Raw genomic sequence first — 23,584 nt, 5'->3', positions numbered from 1 at the left:
GACGCTGCCCGGCCGGCCCACGATGTTGCCCATATTATACCCATACCACTGTCAAGAACAGATGCAGCCGCAAGTCTTCGCTCCCTCGCACGCGAGCTTACGCCAACTTTGTGGAACACCAGTGAGTTCACCAACGCACGTCTTCACAGATTGAATCCACGTTTGCAACTCCTTTTTCCACGAGGGTTACCACGAGCGGAAGCAACACTTCTGTGCCGCCTATGGCTCGGCGTGGCATTCACGAACTCCTATTCCTTCCGCATTCGAATTACCTGCGGCTGCGAGGAGACGATCGCGCACTTCATCTGTGACTGTCCACGTTACAATGTGCCAAGAAAAGTGCTTGGGGCCGCGCTTGAAAAACTGAACAATCGCCCCTTCACATAAGAGAAAGTTCTAGGACACTGGTCCACACGGGTTTCTGCACTCAAGGCCTTAAGGGCTTTGCTGAAGTTTTTAAGGGCCTGTGAATTGTGCCACCGCCTTTGACTGTTGTTGCGCGTAGCATCACGTTACTGTGTGAATTTTTCTCGGTTTATTTCTCTCTCTTCTTCCTCCTTTTATTCCCTTTACCCATTTCTCCAGCACAGGGTAGCCAGCCAGTATTTACACTGGTTAACATCCGTCTTTCCTTCACTTTTTTTTTCTTTCTCTCACCTACTGGTTGCCTTGGTGCCTTGCCTCCCACTTCAAATGCTGCCTCTGAAGCCAGCCTCGTTACGGTTTCGTTCATTGCCCCTATGTCGTCATCATCATCATCTATCTGTTCTAAGACTGCATATTTGTTTGCAAGTACCAGCCTAAATTTGTCTTCTTTTACCCTTACTGCCTCTAAGTTGACCTGTTTCTTCTTGACCAATTTTACTCTTTCTTTGTTCAAATTGACGTGAATCCTAGCCTTCACTAACTTCTGATCACTGCACTTTACCCTACTAATCACTTCTACATCCTGCACTATGCAGCATAGAGTTAGTAGAACAACTCTAGAGGAAAAGCTGGGCCGGAAAAGTGGGAACCTCTAGGGCGCCGCCCTGTTGCTACTGGTCAATGTGGCCAGCGCAATTACTATTGAAAGAGCTGAAAACAAGTACAGGTCACCGTATGCTTTGTCATCTAAAAACGCATACCTGAGGTTTTATGAAGGTGGTGGGTTAATATTAAGTTTACAGAAAGCGATCACTAAGTCCGTGACTTATGTAAATCACGAACTACGCATTCATTTAATAAAGGATGACGCGAATTTCGGTTTCGAATCTGGTTTTTGGATGCGTAGTAGTTTCGTACAGTTTAGGTTTGACATGCGATCGCGCGTCGACATCGGATGCTATGGCACACTCGTGCCTTATGTGCCACCGAAGCGCCGAAGTGCTCTGGCATATACCTTCACATGTAAGTAAACGAATGTATCTCCTTGTTGAGAATATCACGCGAGTAAGCAGCTCTTGTGGTGCATCACAATCGTTTGAGAAGCGTCACAGTAGAGCATTTTTCTACATGAGGAGCGGCGTTTATATTTGCAGGTTTCCCTTCAGTAGGAAATTGCTGGACAGGCGGACCAGCGCACCGGAATTGTACTGGCGAAGCCACAAGCAACTCAAAGAATCTGTTTAATTGTTGCACTTTGAACAATCATGCTTCTACAAAGGCCACAGCAGAAAAACAGCCTGATGCCGAGTACGTATTTCTGTGCCACGAAGTAATCAAGAGGCGAGTGCCTAATGCGGACGAAATCGAGTGCATCGAGACTTAGAACGACAGAAAGCTGAGCTAGTTGGTAAGGATTCATTATGCAAAACAGAGGTGAGGCGTGCAGACAGGACACAAGAGTAGAGAAGTGGGCGGCGCTCGTGTTGCATGTTTGCTTGTAAATACTCTATTCTTGTGTCCTGTCTGCACGCCTCACCTCCGTTTTGCATAACGAGTGTATCAACCCACATATTAATAGCGTAGGCGTTTTATTAACTGTGCAATATTTTCAACACTTCCTTGCATGCCATTTCATGTGGAATATCTTTTTTGGTCACAAATTTGTGCAGCGAATCTATTTGCATGATCGACTTCGGCCCTGTAGGTCCGTTCACTTGCACTTGATGCTGAGTCTTTTACATGTATCCATAAACTGCAGATATGCACATCAGATCCCTGCGAGCATTTTCAAAATTCAGTTATTTTAGACAACAGGCACATATGCAATACTGACATAATCTCAAATACCACTAAGCAGCTGGGACACATTTTTGTTGACCATACTCGCAGGTAAAATAAGCAGATTATGTGGACAGCTCCAGCTCATTTTCCTTAAATCAGTGTGTACAAAAATAATTTTTTTCTCGCGCACAGATTCTTTTGCTGTATAAACAAGAGAAGCCACCACGTTAGTGTAACGTATCTTGTACATCACACTAATAAGTGCTTTAATTTACCAAGTGAGATGAGTTACTTTTATGGATCATTCAGTCGTATCACACTGCAAGCTGCATTCATCAATCTTCAATTGGATTTCGCATGAAACATGTTTCCCTTTTATGCAGATATGCAATGGCAAGCCCTTCCGTGTGTTCCAAAGGTAAAATTTAAGCTCGAAATTAAAGAAGACATTTCTAGTCAGAAACAAGCAAAAATGGTGAATGCAGAGTATCGAAGCCCAAGGTACAGAAATTATGAGAAGTGTCGAATGATTTTAAGGAAAGAATGGTATTTGAAGATGCAAGATTCTTTAGTGGAAATCAAGCAAGTCAGTATAGGTAGAATACTCTGAGAAATTATGCGAGTAATGGGGTAGCACACAATGGGTCAGGAAATGCGTTGTTTTTCTGAAAAACTAAAGCTGATGACTGTCATATCATGAGTCACTTTAGCATCATGAGACTGCTGTTTGATAAATTCAGAAACAAACCAAAAAGCAAGCCATGCAAAAATAAAAAACAAACTATTTAATGATGCTCTCTCCACACTGGGATAAATAATAAGAAACGGATCACGTCTAATGTGGACATATCAGACACCTTGTGAAACACTAAAGGAAAAATTCAGTTTCGAGCTATGGCACTTGCCGCATAGATGTGGGGGGCCTTGCACCAATAGTAATAGTTACCACTGCATCTAGAAATTTAAAGCATTCATGCCGAGAAGGATGATTCTTTATATTTTTGGCTACCACTTCAAATGCCTCCACTAAGTGTTACAATGCTGCACGCAGCCATACTAAGGATCGCACAGCAACACTTGCATGTAAACAGCAAAAGCAGTTAAAGTGCTGGTGTATTCTGGACACTGTCTTTGAAAACTTTTAGGCAAGAACAGTGCGAGAAACAGACATAAGAACTGCATTTATTTCTATAATTCCCCATTTGAATGGCCTTTTCTTTTTCCTTCGACAATGCCTTCGCCTAGCCACAGCAGCTCCCTCATACAGACTCCGCAAGCCAAGAGGCCGTGGAGGCAAATGCAGGTAAGAGGCAAGAAGCAATAGCACTGGTATCGACATTCATCTAATTTCTTTCTTTTTCTTTCGTTTAGACAGCCAGCACACCTCGAACAGCCACCTTGACTGCGGGTGTGTCACCCTAGTCGCCAAGGAAACATTCGAGGGAAAGCGACAGGCAATGTGAACAGTCACTTCTCCATGTAAACGATACTCTTTCTCTCGGATGACTCCTACGTTCGCCTCGCCAGCACACTTGTGCACAAAGATGCCGCGGAGGCACGTGCAGGTCAGAGGCAAGAAGCAGTGGCACTGGTGTCGACATTCGCCCAATTTCTTTTTCTTACACTGAGGCAGCCAGCACACCTCGAACAGCCACCTTAACTGCGGGTGTGTTAGTAGATTCCTGTTGTACATATGCTCATAATAAACTTCAGTAAACTTGAACTTGATAATAAACTTGAAGGCTAATGGGACATTGATGCATTGTTTTTTTGAACATTTATTGCACACATACAATATATGTTATACTTTGCAGTGCTACTGAGCGTATTTTGAAGCTTCCCCCTATATTTTGCACCTTTAATTACGTATGTGTTGTGTGGCCCTCAATTCAGTTCATGTTGTAGCAGATGTTTTGTCTGTGTATCGCACATTGGTTTAAGCTCGTGATATCCACATACTTCTCTCATATATACAAAATAAAGTTCTATGTAGTCCTCAGTGTTACAACAAAAAATGAAAGTAAACAATCCGATCGTGGAATTGTGTTTATTACAGTCATTCCTATGACAGTTACTGACAAGTTGACAACTTGAACTGGTAGCCTCTATTTTTCAAAAATAAAGGAGGCTATGATCCATCATGGCAAGGAATTGTATGTATACATAAAAAAAAGGGGGGGGGGGGTATGTGTGTGTGTTTGTAGTGGGGGGTATAACAGGATTAGGGCGGTACGAAAAAAATGTATCAACACCGTCCTCTAGACCCATTCCGTTAAGGTACCGTAACAAAGCGCATTAATATGATGAAGTTCATACAACCAACTCTGATATTACTACACACGCCAGGCGACGCGAGCTACATTTGCCATGACGCATTTGCGACTGCACCGGATGCCCTCCATATTATTCTCATTAATCGTGCTAACTGCACCGAGGCAAAAGAAAGATCATGCAGGTGCCTTTAAAGTATCTCGACCTTGCGAGGCACTGCTGCGCGTGCCAGGGGAGCTGTCCGTGCGAACACTCCCTGGCACACACCTGCCTCGGCGGCCCCAACCTACGTACCGTTCTGCTTCGAGCTTTGATCCCCCCACTGTCCCTTGGGTGCCCTGGAGTTCCTGTGCCGCCTGCTTTATTATAATCTCAAGTGCTCTCCTGAGACTTCTGTTTGTCGGCTACATGTGCCCTACAGCTGGATCAGTACTTATAATAATAAAGAAACCCGATCTATCGTCGCTACGATAGATCGCGAAAGCGGCTTTTGCAACATACCGCGCCCGTGCGAAGAGAATTACGGAACGCCAACGAAGAATCTGACCACAGCTTCGAGCTCGTAACCTCGTCGAGTACGTGACACTCCTGCAACATGCGTGACCGCTGAAAACCGCATACCGCCGGAAACTTCAACAGGATCATCTCTCGGTTGTATAACTGCCACCTGTACGGCCAACATGGATCACACCCACACCGTCCCGCAACATAGAATAAAGAACCAACTTATAAAGCCGAAACACACGGCTGCACGCACACATCACGACACTACTAGCGTGGCGCCATGCTGCTTCGCTGCTACGGTTGCCTGATTAAAACTGACTACTGTCACCAAGTCTAGCAAGCGTCTCAGGAGCTGGCAACCTCGGCGCGTAGCAACATGGCGGCGCTCTTGCGGTTCCCCATTTCAATGCATGGGCCCTATGGGTAGCTTGTCCTCTAGAGTCAGTATAGTAACTCTATGCTATGCAGAGATCGGCAGAGAGCAAAGGCGAAGAAAGTAACTAGGCGAAGACAAATTTCAAAGGCCGAAAGTCCCCGCATTTCTCTCTCTCAACCACTGCTTCTCACGCATGCGCAGAAAGAGCGCTTAAATACAATTTTGATGTGCTCGTTATGAACGCGGCCAGCGCAAAATTTTTACGTGCTTCTATGGTGTACTGGAATAGGGTAGTGTGTCTTCCGGCGGCAAACACTTGCCTCTTTTTGGGATGACGGCCGGAGGTGCTGGAGCGCGGATGGATGGATTTATGTTGTGAGATTCCTCTTTGGAACAGGGCGGTGGGTTGTGCCACCACGCTCTTGCTATTACACTGCCTAATGTCCTACCTAGGTTAAACAATAAAGTAAAGAAAAAAGAAACGCTATGAACTCTCACAACCAAATTTTCTGATCGCGTATTGCGAACTTTGCTTTTGTACGTCTCCGTTTTTTGTCGTTTCCCTGCTTCCACCAATCCTCCAATCGCCTCTTACTAATCCCTATGGTGGACATTTTTACTTTTGGCATTTCCACTGCTCTCGCTGATTCCAAGGGCTTCAAGGAAGCCGCTGGTGCCTAAATCGACTGCAGGGCAGGTATCTCCACATTCTAATGAAACATGCTCCATCGTTTCCCTAGCTTTACCGCAGCCAAGCACATGCTTCTTATTCGTTGTTATATCTCGCTTTATAGGTGCGTGTTCTAAGGGATCCCGATCTCGCTTCGAAAAGTAATGAGCTTCCCTTTGAGTTATCATAAATTGTTTCTTTCCTGATTTCGTTTCTTCCTCTTAAGTAGTTACTCATGGCAGGTTTCGTTTCCATTGCCGCCACCCATGAGATTATTTCAGCCTCTCTGACTTTCCGCTTGACCTTCCTTGTTGCTGTGTTGCCCACCCCACAGGCCGCATACTTGCTGGTAAGCTTCCTAGTTCTTTTCCTCCACTGTGAATCAATGTTTTGCCTGTACAGATACCTGAACACTCTCCCAGCCCATTCACTTTCTTCCATATTCCTCAGCCGTTCTTCATACTCAATTTTACTGCGAGCTTCCCTCACTTCAAAACTAGTCCAGCCCATATCACCCTGCACAGCTTCATTTGTAGTATTCCCGTGAGCGCCCAATGCGAGGCGACCCACTTACGTTTGGTTCTCATCGAGTCCTGACTGTACCCCTGATTTAAAGCAAACAACCGTATTTCCAAAAGTAAGTCCTGGCACCATTACACCTTTCCACATACCCCGGAGCACCTTGTACCTATTGTATCCCCACCGTGCTTTGTGCTTCATTACGGCTGCATTTCTCTTCCCCTTCACTGTTATTGTTTTTTACTGTGTTTCCATATATCTATTGCCTTCGTTTATCCATATACCAAGGTATTTATATTCTTACGTGTAACTGGAGCCCAATGATATGTACAATTTATTTACAGGGAAGCTAACGGAAGGCCAAAATGGCGACGTTATATCAAGCGGGGCCACGTCGTCTTCTTTCTCCTCAGTGCAGCCACACTGTGGCGGCTGTTCGTAGCATCACCCCCGGCAGTAGAAGCACCGTCCCGGTGCTTAATCTACACATCCGCGGTGAAAGGTGTGTGGTATGGCTTTAGTCTCGCCGCGTGAACGATGTCACTTGCAGCCGACGATGACGCTGAGAGGTTGGCGGGGATGACTTCATACGTGACATCGGTCACTTGTCGCACCACACGGTATGGGCCAGTGTAGCGCGACAGCAGCTTTTCGGAAAGGCCCACACGTCGAATGGGTGACCAGAGAAGCACCAGAGAACCCGGAGTAAAGTTCACGTCGCGATGGTGGCAATCATAAGGGCGTCTCTGATGCTCCCTGCGAGACCTCGAGACGGGTGCGGGCGAGCTGGCGCGCGTGGTCGCCATGTGCGATCGCGTCGCGGGCGTATTGAGTGGCTGAACGTGTGGCCGAGGGCAACAAAGTGTCTAAGGGCAACGCGGGTTCTCGGCCATATAGGAGGTAGAATGGTGAATAGCCGGCGGTGTGGTGACGCGATGAATTATACGCGAACGTCACATATAGCAAGTGAATATCCCAGTCGTGGTGGTCGGTCGCAACGTACTTCGAAAGCATGTCGGTGATGGTCCGCTTGAGGCGCTCCGTTAGGCCGTTGGTCTGTGGGTGGTAGGACGTGCTGAACTTGTGCTTTGTCGAGCAGGAGCGGAGGATGTCCTCGACGACTGCCGACAGAAAGCTGCGGCCACGGTCAGTGAGTAATTGGCGTGGAGCGCCGTGCACTAAAATGTCATAGAGAAGAAAGTCCGCAACGTCAGTAGCACAACTTGTCGGGAGGGCTCTGGTGATCGCGTACCGCGTAGCATAATCGGTAGCGACGGCAACCCATTTATTTCCGGAGCCCGAGAGAGGAAACGGTCCAAGAAGGTCTAGACCAACACGGAAAAAGGGTTCCGGTGGGATGTCAATCGGCTGGAGACATCCAGCTGGAGGTGTGGAGGGCTTGTTCCTGCGCTGACAGGGCTCACAAGCGGTAACGTAGCGCCGTACGGAGCGGGCAAGACCCGGCCAAAAGAATCGACGGCGTACACGGTCGTATGTGCGCGAGACGCCCAAGTGTCCAGCCACGGGAGCGTCGTGAAGTTGTTGGAGGACAGTCGAACGCAGGTGTGATGGAATTACGAGCAGAAGGTCAAGGCCGTGTGGATCGAGATTGCGGCGGTATAGTGTCCCCTCCTTAAGGAGAAACATCCGGATAGAGGTGTCGCCAGGCGTTGACTCCAGATGGTCGATGAGGGCTCGTAATGAAGGATCGCGGCGTTGCTCGTTGCCGATTTCAAGCAACTGGGACACAGAGAAAACGCACGCGATGGCGTCCGCATCAGCCGGTTCGTCGACGGAGTAGCGGGACAAACAATCGGCATCCTGGTGCAAGCATCCCGTCTTATATACCACGGAGAAAGTATATTCTTGCAGGCGTAACGCCCAGCGAGCGAATCGTCCCGTGGGGTCCTTGAGCGCGGATAGCCAGCAGAGCGCGTGGTGATCAGTGATGACACAGAAGGGGCGTCCGTACAAGTATGGACGAAACTTCGCAACAGCCCACACAAGAGCGAGGCACTCGCGCTCTGTGATTGAATAATTGCGCTCGGCGGGTGATAGAAGTCGGGTGGCATAGGCTATAACGCGATCATGTCCACGCTGGCGTTGTGCTAACAGTGCTCCTATGCCATGACCACTGGCATCAGTTCGAACTTCCGTTGAGGCAGACGGGTCAAAGTGGGCCAGAATTGGAGGTGTGGTAAGGAGAGTAGTAAGCTGCGAAAAAGATGCGGCATGATCAGGTCCCCAAGAAAATAGGGCGTCTTTCTTCAAGAGGTCGGTAAGGGGACGTGCGGTGGTCGAAAAATCCTTCACAAAGCGGCGGAAATCAGAGCACAACCCTACGAAACTACGAACGTCCTTGGTAGACTTCGGAACAGTAAAGTTCGTAACGGTGCGAATTTTGTCCGGATCAGGTCGCACGCCTCTAACGTCCACGAGGTGTCCAAGGACGGTGATTTGGCGGCGAGCGAAATGACATTTTGACGAGTTCAACTGGAGAACGGCGCGGCGGAACACGTCAAGAATCGCTGAAAGACGGTCTAGATGCGTGTAAAATGTGGGCGAATAAACGATGACGTCTTCCAGATAGCACAAACAGGTGGACCACTTGAACCCCTGGAGCAAAGAGTCCATCATTCGTTCGAAGGTGGCGGGCGCGTTACAGAGACCGAAAGCCATCACCTTGAACTGATTAAGGCCGTCAGGGGTAATAAATGCAGTCTTCTTTCGGTCCATGTCGTCGAAGGATATCTGCCAGTAGCCGGTCCGTAAGTCGATAGAAGAAAAATAGGTGGCACCGTACAGGCAGTCTAGAGCGTCATCAATACGTGGCAAAGGGTACACGTCCTTTTTTGTGATTTTGCTCAGGTGGTGATAATCTACACAAAAACGCCACGTGCCCTCCTTCTTTTTGACAAGTACGACGGGAGAAGCCCAGGGGCTACAGCAAGGCTCGATAATGTCCTTTGCAAGCATCTTTTTGACTTCCTTTTGGATAACAGCTCGTTCGGACGCAGAAACACGATATGGACGTCGGTGAATAGGGTTCGCATCGCCAGTGTTTATGCGATGGGTCACGACGGACGTTTGACCTAAAGGTCGATTGTCAAAGTAAAAAATGTCGCGATAGCCTTCAAGAACGCGGCAAAGAGCTTCAGCTTGAACAGGTGTAAGGTCAGAGGAAACCATCTTCTCAATGTCGACGTCAGTAACGTGCGATGACGTCACGGTATGGTCTGAGCTGTGACGATCTTCCACTGTGAATGGCTCGATCTCATCATCCTGCAAAGCGCTATATAATTATAGCCAATGAAATTCCCTGAGGCAGAACTTGCGCGGTTAGCGCGAAATTGACAAAGAGAAGACAGGTGCGGTTACCAGTAATTGTCAGCACAGTGTGCGGCACGGTAACACCATGTGCAAGTATAACTGCCGCAATTGGTGCGACCACGTAATTACCGTCAGGTACAGCTGGTGAGCAACAGCGCGCGCATGCGATCCCATAGATGAGATGAATATATATATATATATATATATATATATATATATATATATATATATATATATATATATATATATATATATATATATATATATATATATATATATATAGAAAACTATCAGTCATAGCTCTCGTAGTATAGCCCTCTGGGCCGTTTCCTTTTTTTTTCTTTCGAAAGTAGTCCTATTAGGGTTATTATAATTACACGAAGGTATTTCGCCCTCGTCAGCAGCAGTCCTTGGTATAGTTATTCTGGCGGCTAGCTTCCCACGCTATGCGTGCCGCCATCGCACCTGGTTAAGCTTTTCCTAGACGCTAGAGTTATGCTTTGTCCGCGCAACCTTGAGCGATCGGAAAGCGCGTTTTCCCCTCTTGGCCGGCGGAGAGGGGAGGCTTCGTTCCGGCCGCGAAGCTCTCCACATCTCTGTAAGGTGCCTTGTGGTGGTCTCGTGCTGACGATGCCCTCTCGGTGAGCGCATATTTCCCCCCCTCATCTTTTAAGAGGTTCAATACATACAAGCATTTGTCTCGCAAACCAGATTTTTTTCAAGGGAATTTTCCACGTCTCAGTAATTTCTCTCGTCGTATTCGAGTGCTGATTGCCGTGTTATAGTTTGTTTACGAAGCTTTCCCTCAAGTCTAAATATTTTAAGGCAGTTTGTCGTGTGCGTATCATGGCCACGCACGCTTATATCGCCTTCCGTTTCTCTACCACGGTTGCGCTTTAAAACCACGGCGCTGCAAGTTTGCTTCAGAGACCTTCCTTTCCTTCCCACTTCTCCGCCCTTAAGCTGGCTCTCTCAACTACTACACGCAGAGACAAAGCAACAGCGCGCGCATTAGATCCCATAGATGAGATGAATATTTACAATTATTATTAGGGTTATAATTATATCCGAGTGCTGATTGCCGTGCTACCGTTTGCTAACGAAGCTTTCCCTCAAGTCTAAATATTTTAAGGCAGTTTGTCGTGTGCGTATCATGGCCACGCACGCTTATATCGCCTTCCGTTTCTCTACCACGGGTGCGCTTTAAAACCACGGCGCTGTAATTTTGCTTCCGAGACTTTCCTTCCCTTCCTTCTTCTCCGCCCTTAAACTGGCTCTCTTAACTACTACACACAGAACAAAGCAACAGCGCGCGCATTAGATCCCATAGATGAGATGAATATTTACAATTAGTATTAGGGTTATAATTATATTCGAGTGCTGATTGCTGTGCTATCGTTTGTTACCGAAGCTTTCCCTCAAGTCTAAATATTTTAAGGCAGTTTGTCATGTGCGTATCATGGCTACGCACGCTTATATCGCATTCCGTTTCTCTACCACGAGTGCGCTTTAAAACCACGGCGCTGCAGTTTTTGCTTTTCTTTCCTTTCTTCTTCTCCGCCCTTAAACTGGCTCTCTTAACTATACTACACGCAGAGACAAAGCAGCAGCGCGCGCATGCGATCCCATAGATGAGATGAATATATATATATATATATATATATATATATATATATATATATATATATATATATATATATATATAGAAAACTATCAGTCATAGCTCTCGTAGTATAGCCCACTGGGCCGTTTCCTTTTTTTTCTGTCGAAAGTAGTCCTATTAGGGTTATTATAATTACACGAAGGTATTTCGCCCTCGTCAGCAGCAGTCCTTGGTATAGTTATTCTGGCGGCTAGCTTCCCATGCTATGCGTGCTGCCATCGCACCTGGTTAAGCTTTTCCTAGACGCTAGAGTTATGCTTTGTCCGCGCAACGTTGAGCGATCGGAAAGCGCGTTTTCCCCTCTTGGCCGGCGGAGAGGGGAGGCTTCGTTCCGGCCGCGAAGCTCTCCACATCTCTGTAAGGTGCCTTGTGGTGGTCTCGTGCTGACGATGCCCTCTCGGTGAGCGCATATTTGCCCCCCTCATCTTTTAAGAGGTTCAATACATACAAGCATTTGTCTCGCAAACCAGATTTTTTTCAAGGGAATTTTCCACGTCTCAGTAATTTCTCTCGTCGTATTCGAGTGCTGATTGCCGTGTTATAGTTTGTTAACGAAGCTTTCCCTCAAGTCTAAATATTTTAAGGCAGTTTTCCTAGCCTCTAAAGCCGCTCGAGTTCGCTCTTCTCCTTGAGCGGCCATTTTTCCTAGAAAGTATGCCTTCCAACTATCGCGGACAACATGAGTCTCTTTCCACGTAAGTGTGAGGCTCGGAGCAGGAGCTGTGGCGCTTGAAAGTAGCCTGGGGCCTGACGAACCAACCGACTGAGCTATCTTTCCGGGCAACATCGAAGGATCACGAGTTCAAATCCCCTGTTATGTTCCTTTTTTTTCACCCCTTTTTCTTTCTTTTTTTTTCTTTCTTTTAATGTCTTTTCCTTTATTTTATCACTGTACGGGAACCCTCCTAAAAAAAAAAAGATATATATCTTCAAATATGTATGGCCTCACATGTGCAGGTCATAAATACCAGGTTCTCTAGCCGAGTGCCATCCATGCGGTATAACCGAGCTCAGATTGGTCCACCTTGACTGATCAAATAGGGCACCACTGTAGGTTAAATGAGGCGTACAACTCCTGCGGGACCCGCCGTGGTGGCTCAGTGGTTATGGTGTTAGACTGCTGAGCACGAGGTCGCGGGATCGGACCCCGACCACGGCGGCCGCATTTCGATGGGGGCGAAATGCGAAAACACCCGTGTACTTAGAATTAGGTGCACGTTAAAGAACCCCAGGTGGTCGAAATTTTCGGAGTCCTCCACTACGGCGTACATAATCAGAAAGTGGTTTTGTCACGTAAAACCCCATAAATTAATTTTTAATTTAACTCCTACGGGGACGGTAGAGTATCCGTCTCCAGTGCAAGAGGATCGTGATTCAAATCCCGGTGCCGCGCTATTCTCCACCGGAAATACAAAAAAAAAAACCGTGTGTTGAGAAAATTGCACAAACAGGCCTGGAGTGCGGCCTGATCCCGGTGACCAGAACCGGTAACGCACTCTCTCACCAGAGCAGGATTGGCCACCCTGGTGCAGTACTTGGCCAGAACCTCCTATATGAATACAACAATCGAACCCCGGCCCTCAGTCCCCAGCAGCCGCGAAGCAACTGACCACGGCGGCGGTCAGATCTGTGACGCTGCAGAGGGTGCTAAGAATACCTGGCTCCGGACAGGCCGCCATTGGAATCTGAACCTGGCAACGTTTAACGTTAGAACGCTATCTAGTGAGGCGAGTCTAGCAGTGTTATTGGAGGAATTAGAGGGTAGTAAATGGGATATAATAGGGCTCAGTGAGGTTAGGAGGACAAAAGAAGCATATACAGTGCTAAAAAGCGGGCATGTACTGTGTTACCGGGGCTTAGCGGAGAGACGAGAACTAGGAGTCGGATTCCTGATTAATAAGGAAATAGCTGGTAACATACAGGAATTCTATAGCATTAACGAGAGGGTGGCATGTCTTGTTGTGAAACTTAATAAGAGGCACAAAATGAAGGTTGTACAGGTCTACGCTCCTACATCTAGTCATGATGACCAGGAAGTCGAAAGCTTTTATGAAGACGTAGAATCGGCGATGGGTAAAGTCAAAACAAAATACACTATACTGATGGGCGACTTCAATGCCAGGGTAGGCAAGAAGCAGGCTGGAGACAAGTCAGTGGGGGAATATGGCATAGGCTCTAGGAATAGCAGAGGAGAATTATTAGTAGAGTTTGCAGAACAGAATAATATGCGGATAATGAATACCTTTTTCCGCAAGCGGGTTAGTCGAAAGTGGACGTGGAGGAGCCCGAATGATGAGACTAGAAATGAAATCGACTTCATACTCTGCGCGAACCCTGGCCTCATTCAACATGTAGACGTGCTCGGCAAGGTACGCTGCAGTGACCACAGGATGGTAAGAACTCGAATTAGCCTAGACTTGAGGAGGGAACGAAAGAAACTGGTACACAAGAAGCCAATCAATGAGTTAGCGTTAAGAGGGAAACTAGAGGAATTCCGGATCAAACTACAGAACAGGTATTCGGCTTTAACTCAGGAAGAGGACCTTAGTGTTGAAGCAATGAACGACAATCTCATGGGCATCATTAAGGAGTGCGCAATAGAAGTCGGTGGTAACGCCGTTAGACAGCAAACCAGTAAGCTATCGCAGGAGACGAAAGATCTGATCAAGGAACGCCAATGTATGAAAGCCTCTAATCCTACAGCTAGAATAGAACTGGCAGAACTTTCTAAGTTAATCAACAAGCGTAAGACAGCGGACATCAGGAACTATAATATGGATAGAATTGAACAGGCTCTCAGGAACGCAGGAAGCCTAAAAACAGTGAAGAAGAAACTAGGAATAGGCAAGAATCAGATGTGTGCGTTAAGAGACAAAGCCGGCAATATCGTTACTAATATGGATGAGATAGTTCAAGTGGCTGAGGAGTTCTATAGAGATTTATACAGTACCAGTGGCACCCACGACGATAGTGGAAGAGAGAATAGCCTAGAGGAATTCGAAATCCCGCAGGTAACGCCAGAAGAAGTAAAGAAAGCCTTAGGAGCTATGCAAAGGGGGAAGGCAGCTGGGGAGGATCAGGTAACAGCAGATTTGTTGAAGGATGGTGGTCAGATTGTTCTAGAGAAACTGGCCACCCTGTATACGCAATGCCTCATAACCTCGAGCGTACCGGAATCTTGGATGAACGCTAACATAATCCTAATCCATAAGAAAGGGGACGCCAAAGACTTGAAAAATTATAGACCGATCAGCTTACTGTCCGTTGCCTACAAAGTATTTACTAAGGTAATCGCAAATAGAATCAGGAACACCTTAGACTTCTGTCAACCAAAGGACCAGGCAGGATTCCGTAAAGGCTACTCAACAATAGACCATATTCACACTATCTATCAAGTGATAGAGAAATGTGCAGAATATAACCAACCCTTATATATAGCTTTCATTGATTACGAGAAAGCGTTTGATTCAGTCGAAACCTCAGCAGTCATGGAGGCATTACGGAATCAGGGTGTAGATGAGCCATATGTAAAAATACTGGAAGATATTTATAGCGGCTCCACAGCCACCGTAGTCCTCCACAAAGAAAGCAACAAAATCCCTATAAAGAAAGGCTTCAGACAGGGACATACGATATCTCCAATGCTATTCACAGCATGTTTACAGGAGGTATTCAGAGGCCTGGAGTGGGAAGAATTGGGGATAAAAGTTGATGGAGAATACCTTAGCAACTTGCGATTCGCTGATGATATTGCCTTGCTTAGTAACTCAGGAGACCGATTGCAATGCATGCTCACTGACCTGGAGAGGCAAAGCAGAAGGGTGGGTCTGAAAATTAATCTGCAGAAAACTAAAGTATTGTTTAACAGTCTCGGAAGAGAACAGCAGTTTACGATAGGTAGCGAAGCACTGGAAGTGGTAAGGGAATACATCTACTTAGGGCAGGTAGTGACCACGGATCCGGATCATGAGACTGAAATAACCAGAAGAATAAGGATGGGTTGGGGTGCGTTTGGCAGGCATTCTCAAATCATGAACAGCAGGTTGCCACTATCCCTCAAAAGGAAAGTGTACAACAGCTGTGTGTTACCAGTAATCACATATGGGGCAGAAACCTGGAGGCTTACGAAAAGGGTTCTGCTGAAATTGAGGACGACGCAACGAGCTATGGAAAGAAGAATGATGGGTGTAACGTTAAGGGATAAGAAAAGAGCAGATTGGGTGAGGCAACAAACGCGGGTAAACGACATCTTAGTTGAAATCAAGAAAAAGAAATGGGCATGGGCCGGACATGTAATGAGGAGGGAAGATAACCGATGGTCACTAAGAGTTACGGACTGGATTCCAAGGGAAGGGAAGCGTAGCAGGGCGCGGCAGAAAGTTAGGTGGGCGGATGACATTAAGACGTTTGCAGGGACAACATGGCCACAATTAGTACATGACCGGGGTAGTTGGAGAAGTATGGGAGAGGCCTTTGCCCTGCAGTGGGCGTAACTAGGCTGATGATGATGATGATGATGATGACAGCTGGTGAGGACAACAAGTCGACGTGTGTCACAGATTGAGGTGGTAGGCGAATAAAATCCATGCAGCTCAAACGGCTTGCGGGCGGGTCCACATGGTCGGCAAGAAGAGGCAAGTCAAGGCGAAGTGAGCCGGCCGAACAGTCAATGAGGGCAGAATGATTGGCAAGAAAATCCAGACCGAGAATGAGTTCGTGAGGGCAATGCTCGATGACGGTGAAGAGAACGACGGTGTGTCTCTCAGCAGTGGTGAGTCGGGCACAGCACATGCCAACAATAGCGACAGTCCCTCCATCGGCGACTTGTACAACTCGGTTCGGGGCGGGCGTCAGAACTTTCTTGAGCCGACGGCGAACAGCAGCACTCATAATGGACACATGCGCCCCGGTGTTGATCAACGCGCACAGAGGAACATTGTCGAAGAGAACGTCCAAAAGATTCTTGTTCGTGGGTAATGTGAAGCGAGGATTTCGTGACAATTTCGTCATTGCAGCTTCACCTCCAGAAGCTGCACTGTCTTGTTTTCCGGTCGGGGGTGCGGCGAGTAGGTCGAAGAAGGAGCACAGCGTGACGGGGGCGAACGAGATTGACGACGGGAGGGAGAAGGCGAGCGGGAGTAGCGGGGTCGCGTCAAAGGTGTCGCAGGGTCAGATGATGGAGCGGGCATAGAAGGGGCGAAGGAAAAGCACTCGCTAGAGGGGCGACGGTGGTAATCAGGAGAATAGCGTATCGGAGAAGTCCAGCGGCTGCGGCAGTGGCGAGCCACATGTCCTATGCATCGGCAGTTAAAACAGATCGGCTTGTCCTCCACGGTTCGCCATTCGGAGGGGTTGCGCTGTCCATAAGAGGAGCAAGAAGAGCGCGGTGGCGACGTGCGTGGAAAAAGAGGTTCCGAGCCGATGGAACGAATGGAATGCAGGCCGACGTTGGACAACTCTTGACGGACGACGGCTTGGATCAAGGAGATTGTCACCGGAGAATGATTAGGTGACGGGAATGAAGGGGCCACCGGTTGTGCCGCTTCGACCTCACGACGAATGATGCGGGTCAAGTTGTCACATCCCGACGGCTGGTGGAAGAGGTCGTCACAGGATGACGTAGCAGCTGTGTTGGGAAGTCGCGTGATGTGCTGGGATACCCGGCGGCTTTTAGCATGCTCAAGACGGCGACACTCCTTGCGGATCGTATCGATACTGGTGACGTTCGTAAACACCAGTTAATTGAAGGCGTCGTCAGCAATGCCTTTGAGAACGTGATTAACCTTATAGTCCTCAGACATGGTCGGGTCAGCCTTGGCACAAAGGGCCAAGACGTCGAGAATGTACGACACGTAGGACTCGGTCGACGTCTGTACACGTGTGGCAAGGGCTTTCTTGGCATTGACTTGGCGTCCGACGGGATTGTCAAAAAGGTCGCGGAGCTTCTCTGAAGAGATCCCAGCTCGAGATCTCCTCCTCGTGAGTCTGGAACCATGCAAGTGGAGCTCCGTCGAGGTAGAAAAGAACGTTCGCAAGCATTATAGTCGGATCCCACCTGTGACTGGTGCTGACACGCATCAGGACTGCCGACTCCGTTGAAAACACTAGGATCCCGAGCGGGGGAAACGGCAACGTAGGTCGGGGCTGCAGGCGGAGACGGTTGCGTCGATGAAGTGCCGCCAGCAGGAGCCAAAGTTGCACTGTCGCCGTTGCGACCGCTGCGAAGCTCCATGACGGATACGGGGAACGTCCACCTCCACCAAATTAATGTTACGTGTAGCTGGAGCCCAATGCAATATACAATTTATTTACAGGGAAGCTAACGGACGGCCAAAATGGCGACGCTATATCAAGCGGGGCCACGTCGTCTTCTTTCTCCTCAGTGCAGCCACACTGTGGCGGCTGTTCCGTAGCAATATTCTCTTACCCGAGGTATTTCCTGGCCCTGTAGTGCCACTGTATGTCCACTGTTTTCGTTGAATACCATAACACCTGATTTTCTAACACTAAATTTCAGACCTAAATTGTTGCCTTCCTGTCCACAGATATTAGCCAGACGTTGCAAATCACTTTGCTTGTTACCTAGCAACACAATGTCGTCCGCATAAAATGAACTTGGAATCTGCTGCTCTACTACTGTACCCGCCTGTTTGTAGGATAGATTAAACCCGATATTACTTCCTTCTAGCGCCCTCTTCATCCTCACCATGTACATCATAAACAGCAGCGAGGATAAAGGGCACCCCTGCCTCAGTCTGTTGTTGATATGAACTTTCTCCTCGCTCCTCATCCCTTCCCATTCAATGCAAACGGTATTTTCTAGGTAAATCTCTCTCAAATGTTGTAGACAGTCGTCACCTAAGCCTTCCCCTTCCAGAATATCCCACAACATGTTGCGGTCTACGTTGTCATAGGCTCCTGTAATGTCTAAAAAGACCACATATAACGGTCTGTTTTCTACTTTTGATATTTCAATACACTGAGTAAGAACAAATAAGTTATCATCTAAACGCCTACCTATTCTAACGCCATTCTGAAGTTCTCCCAAAATGCCGTTATTCTCTGCCCATGCTTGAAACTAATTTGATTGCCTGCATTGCTACCCTGTATATTACCGATGTAATGGTCAAGGGTTTATACGAGTGAATTTTATCTTTCTCCACCTCACCTTTATAAATTAAATTAATGCTACTTTGTCGCCAACTACCTAGTATTCGCCTATCTTTTAAAGTTTTTTCCACTGCTTTCACGAGAGCTTCCTTACTTTTTGGTTCTAGTTCATTAATCAGCCTAACAGGAACCTCGTCTAGCCCCGTGGCTGTGCGCTTAAAAATTTTCTCTTCTGCTTTCTTCCAGTTTAAATTTGTCAGCACCAGCTCCTTTTCCACCTGGGTCTCTTTCATGTTCTTTTTTTCTTCAGATAAAGCCTCGTCATTGCCTTGGAAAGATTCGGCTGTTATTTTTCGGATGTAATTTATTGCCGCTTCTCCTTCCAGTCTGATTTCATCTTCGTCTACGATATGTTGTTGTACTGTTGTTGACTTCCTGCCTAATAATTTTATGTAGTTCCAGAATATTCTAGGTGCGGCCTTCTTTTTTTAACGTATTTCTGACAACCAACGTTCACTTTCACCTTTTATTTTTGCTTGCGCCAGTATTCCAACCATATACTTTTTTCCCGGTGTGCCAGGTAAGATGATTGCCTGCATTGCTACCTTGTATATTACCGATATAATGGTCAAGGGTTTATACGAGTGAATTTTATCTTTCTCCCCCTTACCTTTATAAATTAAATTAATTCTACTTTGTCGCCAACTGCCTGGTATTCGTCTAAAGTTTAAACTTTTAAAGTTTAAGTTAAATGGCATTTCCCATTTACTGGCTACGTCATCCTCCGGCAACTGCGCCTCATTTGATTGCCGGTGCTTTCGGGATGCTTTCTGTCGTTCGGCGATCGCTTTTCGTATCTCCCTGTTCCACCAACTTTTCGGTTTCTTTTTTTCCTTTCCAACGAGCGTCTTGTTTCTCTTTCCGTATTTCTGTCGTTATTATACTTAGAAGCTCACTATATTCCCCCTCTTTATTTGGGCATTTGCCAAGTTCTTCCTCGACTGTAGTGACTGTATTTGTTATTTGTTCAGCGTTCAAATTTGGACTGGCCATTTTGCACTCCTTGCTCTCTTTCCCAACTACATATCCCATTTTCAAAATGATGCGTTTATGGTCACTCCCTATAGACGAGGCAACCTAAAGTTTGCCCGCGCGGCACCAGCGCCGAATGCTCCCCTAGCGGACCGATGGAAGTTTCGAGGGTCGTCGCTGCGCGAGCGCGCGCCCGTGATCTGTTCGGCGGGAGCGCTCGTGCTGGCTCGGGCGCGTTGTTTTTGCGATGGCGAGTGCGACCTCATCAGCCAGGAAAGGTGGCACGCAATACTGCTGTATTGTTGATTGCCATAACAGCCTCGAAAACACGAAAGGTCGAACGCCGCCCGTGAAATTCTACAGATTTCCGGGGAAGTGGTACGAGAAGGTCAGACGACAAGCATGGATAATTGCAGTGCGCCGAGTCAAGTAAGCACCATACTTTCGTATTCGCGTGCAATATCGCGGCTGCTCGATGAAACGGAATAGTGATATGCCTGTTTTTAGCGCCCAACCGTTTGTTTAGTCATGCCGCGTTGTTGAATTGTGTTGACATCCGCTGCTTGTTAGCGGTAAATGCATGCGTGTTGCGACGCTGAGCTTGACGACGCGAGCTCGATTCCCGGCCACAGCGGCCGCATTTCGATAGGGGCGAAGTGCAAGAACGCCCTTGTTACCGCGTGCCTTGATTTTTGTGCACGTTAAAGAACCCCCGGAGGTAATAAGTATTCCTGAGACTAACCATTACAGCGTGCCTCATAATGATTTAGTGGTTTTGCATGGTTTTGGCAGTTAAAACCCCCGAATTTATTTGATTCTACTGTGCCTTCACTCGCAATCGGCATGGACGAGCTTTAGAGAATTATTTCCATTTTCCAAACGCTGCAACTTAGTTTACTAGTTGTGCAGGTAACGAAAGGGGACGCGCACTACTTTTGTCTGATAGCAGACAGCATTTAATGCAAGCCGCGGTCGTCGCGTGCGTCGGTAAGCGGCAGATCGGAAAGCAGCCGATCGAGACGTGCGCGTTATGTTTGTTGTTTGGCCATGCTTTCTAAGTTCACAATATCCAAGCTTGCTTTAAGGTAATTACCACCTTGCACATTCTTGCTGATTCACTCTTCCTGCCAAAAACCTTCGTTTCCTGTAGTAGCCGGCCATCGGTGCAAGCTTACTTTAGCTGTTCGCCCGACGAGGCACTAGATTTGCTTTGGTGAGGCATGTATCCCTAATGCTTGCGCTCGTGCTGTTGGTCCTAAGGTAATCGCCTGTTAACGTGGTCTGGGTTCACTTCGCGGAGCAATCTGTACGAGCCAATCCTCATTAGCAGTGAAAAGGCACCTTGCTGATTAATGCGATGAGTTGCAATGACTCCAACATCTTCATTGAATAAGGCGTGATATACACTAAATATTTATTGCAGCATGATTCAAAGCAATATGCGCCTATATAGTATCTAAATTGTTAATTTTGAGCAGATGTGTGTTTTGGCTGTTGTGTTCTAGGATTTCGTGTATCCTGGGAAGGAAACTGCTTTAGTGTTCTGGTGAAGCAGCGTACTGACCAGGACAAGGCAGACACACACATGAATACAAGACACTCGCTGTGCTTGTGTCTCTCCTATTTGTACTGGTCATTGCGCTGCTTCACCAACACGGTATGATGATTAATCACCAACTCGCCCAACTTCCCACATTACTGCGTTAGCTTTATAATGCAGTTCTCTTCGTGCCACGCAGTGACGTTATTGGGGCAAGAAATAGGCATCACAAATTACAGGCACTAGCATCTCCGAATCACCATGTATTAAAGGCATGTACAGTTTGCCAAAAACAGCTCAATTTGTGATTTGCCTGAACCTAAGCCTGAGAGGGTATAATGAGCTATAGGCTAGGCCACGTTGTTGAAGGTGGGAAGATGGTCTTTCTCGTTAGTAACGTTCCATGCTCATTTGTGCCTGATACATGTGTTCTTTCTGTGCTCGCAGTGCTGATAACACTCCCTGGGAGCCTTCCAAAAGCATGCGAATTTACAAAAACAAGCAGGCTTTGCGAAGCGAAGACATCGATAACGCTTGCCGTTGTTCGCTGACAGCTCCGCGCAAATCAGAACGAACACAAACGTGTAATTTACTAATGCTCCAGCCAAGAAATTTGGCAGCAAAAGGCGGAAGCACAAAATGAGAGCAGCCGTGTGCGCGCACTCAGCTACCGAGGAAACTAACGGCAATCGTCACCGTCCCTCCACATCTCTGCAAGTATGCATGACCGCTTTGTGCCTGCATCATATAGAAATAAAGTGGCTAAACTTCTGAACTTGGTGTATACCTCTAAATCGACGTCGTATACGATTCTGGACACCTGTGACACGCCCTTGGCTTTCACTGTCACATCACCGTCCACGATTTGTTGAACGCCGTACACGTGCGGAAGCAGATGCTCCCCTTTCGTGAAGTTGCCGCCACGAAAAAATCTGTTCGCGTCGGCAGGCTTCTTGAAACCGCATTGCAATCTCTGCGTCGCTGTTGCGCAAGCAGGCGATCTGCCGCCGTCGAAAACTGAGCGCCGTGAGAACGAGCAGCGAAGAAACGCGCGGGCGAACCGGTGTAAACAAAGCGGAGACCGCGCCACGGCACGACCGCGCTACATCACGTTTCCACATTGGGGGCGCTGTCAGGAGGCGCAGTAGCGCCGCCTGGCCATGGTTTTCTCGTCTATGCTGCTGCACCCTTCTTACCGGCATACGTGGGCCAGCACTTCAGCCAAATCATCTTACCTGGCCCACCGGAGGCACTGTTGCGCCTGCGCCTAGCATACACCCGGAGCAACCACGACTACAGCGGGTGCTCGTGCTGGCAGCGGTTGCGACAGGAAGCACGCGCAATAGCCAGAACACTTATCTGCGCAAGAACCCGTTGAGTTTACTTTTACTATTTACTGCAACTTTTTTTTTCTTGTGCCGCCTAAACACACGTCTGTTGTCCAGAGCGCAGTGCCCTCAAACGCAGAACTCGCAAAACGAGTGGAGCAACTTGAATCCAAGCTTGAAAATTTGAGTTCCGAGTTTCTTGATGACGTGTATGGAAAATTCTTACTAAAAATTAGCCCTTCGGAATTAGACGTTGTTGAAAGGAAAAAAAAAACAAATGGATAATTTGGTGACCAGTGTGGAATTCCTCAGCAATCTGGTAGAGGAAATGAAGGATGAAAAGGCTGCACTGGTAGCTGAAAATAACGCTCTAAAAGCTAGCAACAGTATGCTCACAAAAAAGTGAGCGATCTAGAACAGCACTCGAGACTGAACAACGTCGAGGTGAAAGGTGTACCTTGTTTACAAGGAACCCGCCGTGGTTGCTCAGTGGCTATGGTGTTGGGCTGCTGAGCACGAGGTCGCGGGATCGAATCCCGGCCACGGCGGCCGCATTTCGATGGGGGCGAGATGCGAAAACACCCGTGTGCTTAGATTTAGGTGCACGTTAAAGAACCCCAGGTGGTCAAAATTTCCGGAGTCCTCCACTACGGCGTGCCTCATAATCAGAAAGTGGTTTTGGCACGTAAAACCCCATAATTTAATTTTTTTTGTATACAAGGAGAAGACTGCCTAGTGGTGATGCAAACCATTGGCGACAAAACTGGTTGCCCAGTACCGCCAGATGATCTCGACGTGGTTCCCCATGTGCCTACAAAACTAACAACAACAAAAACATCATTGCCCGTTTTATCTCGCGAAGGGAAACGTCTGACTTCGCGACAAAAGCAAAGAAAGCGCGGCTAACTCTAGATGACATTGGCTTATCGGTAAGTAAAGAAACGCCGCTGTATGTAAATGACCACCTAACACCTGGAAATGAGGCCGTCTTTTCTAAGGCCTTAACTCTGAAGAAATCTAACAAACGGCAATTCTTATGGACTGACGCCTGCCAAATAGAGGCTCGCAAAACAACTGGCAGCCGCGCCTTTCG

At 47.5% G+C, this 23,584-nt stretch overlaps 2 long non-coding RNA genes across 3 annotated transcripts; one reads left to right on the top strand and one right to left on the bottom strand.

Moving 5' to 3' along the window:
• Positions 1-953: 953 nt before the first annotated feature.
• On the top strand, positions 954-3,900 carry LOC129381389 (uncharacterized). Of its 2 annotated transcripts, XR_011891230.1 has the most exons (3): positions 954-1,389; positions 2,532-3,451; positions 3,520-3,900. It is a non-coding gene; the product is annotated as an uncharacterized lncRNA (long non-coding RNA). The 2 variants fall into 2 exon arrangements; XR_008609576.2 differs by lacking the exon at positions 954-1,389 and having other exon boundaries at positions 2,136-3,451.
• LOC140214259 (uncharacterized) lies at positions 1,939-5,030 on the bottom strand. Its single transcript, XR_011891231.1, has 2 exons — positions 4,921-5,030; positions 1,939-2,142 (listed from the first exon to the last, which is right to left on the bottom strand). It is a non-coding gene; the product is annotated as an uncharacterized lncRNA (long non-coding RNA).
• Between the last annotated feature and the right edge of the window lie 18,554 nt (positions 5,031-23,584).

This window comes from Dermacentor andersoni, chromosome 11 (assembly GCF_023375885.2).
Source record: "Dermacentor andersoni chromosome 11, qqDerAnde1_hic_scaffold, whole genome shotgun sequence".
NCBI classification, from domain to species: Eukaryota; Metazoa; Arthropoda; class Arachnida; order Ixodida; family Ixodidae; genus Dermacentor; species Dermacentor andersoni.
The sequence above is the reverse complement of the archived record's forward strand: the minus strand, read 5'-3'. Positions and strand labels throughout refer to the sequence as shown.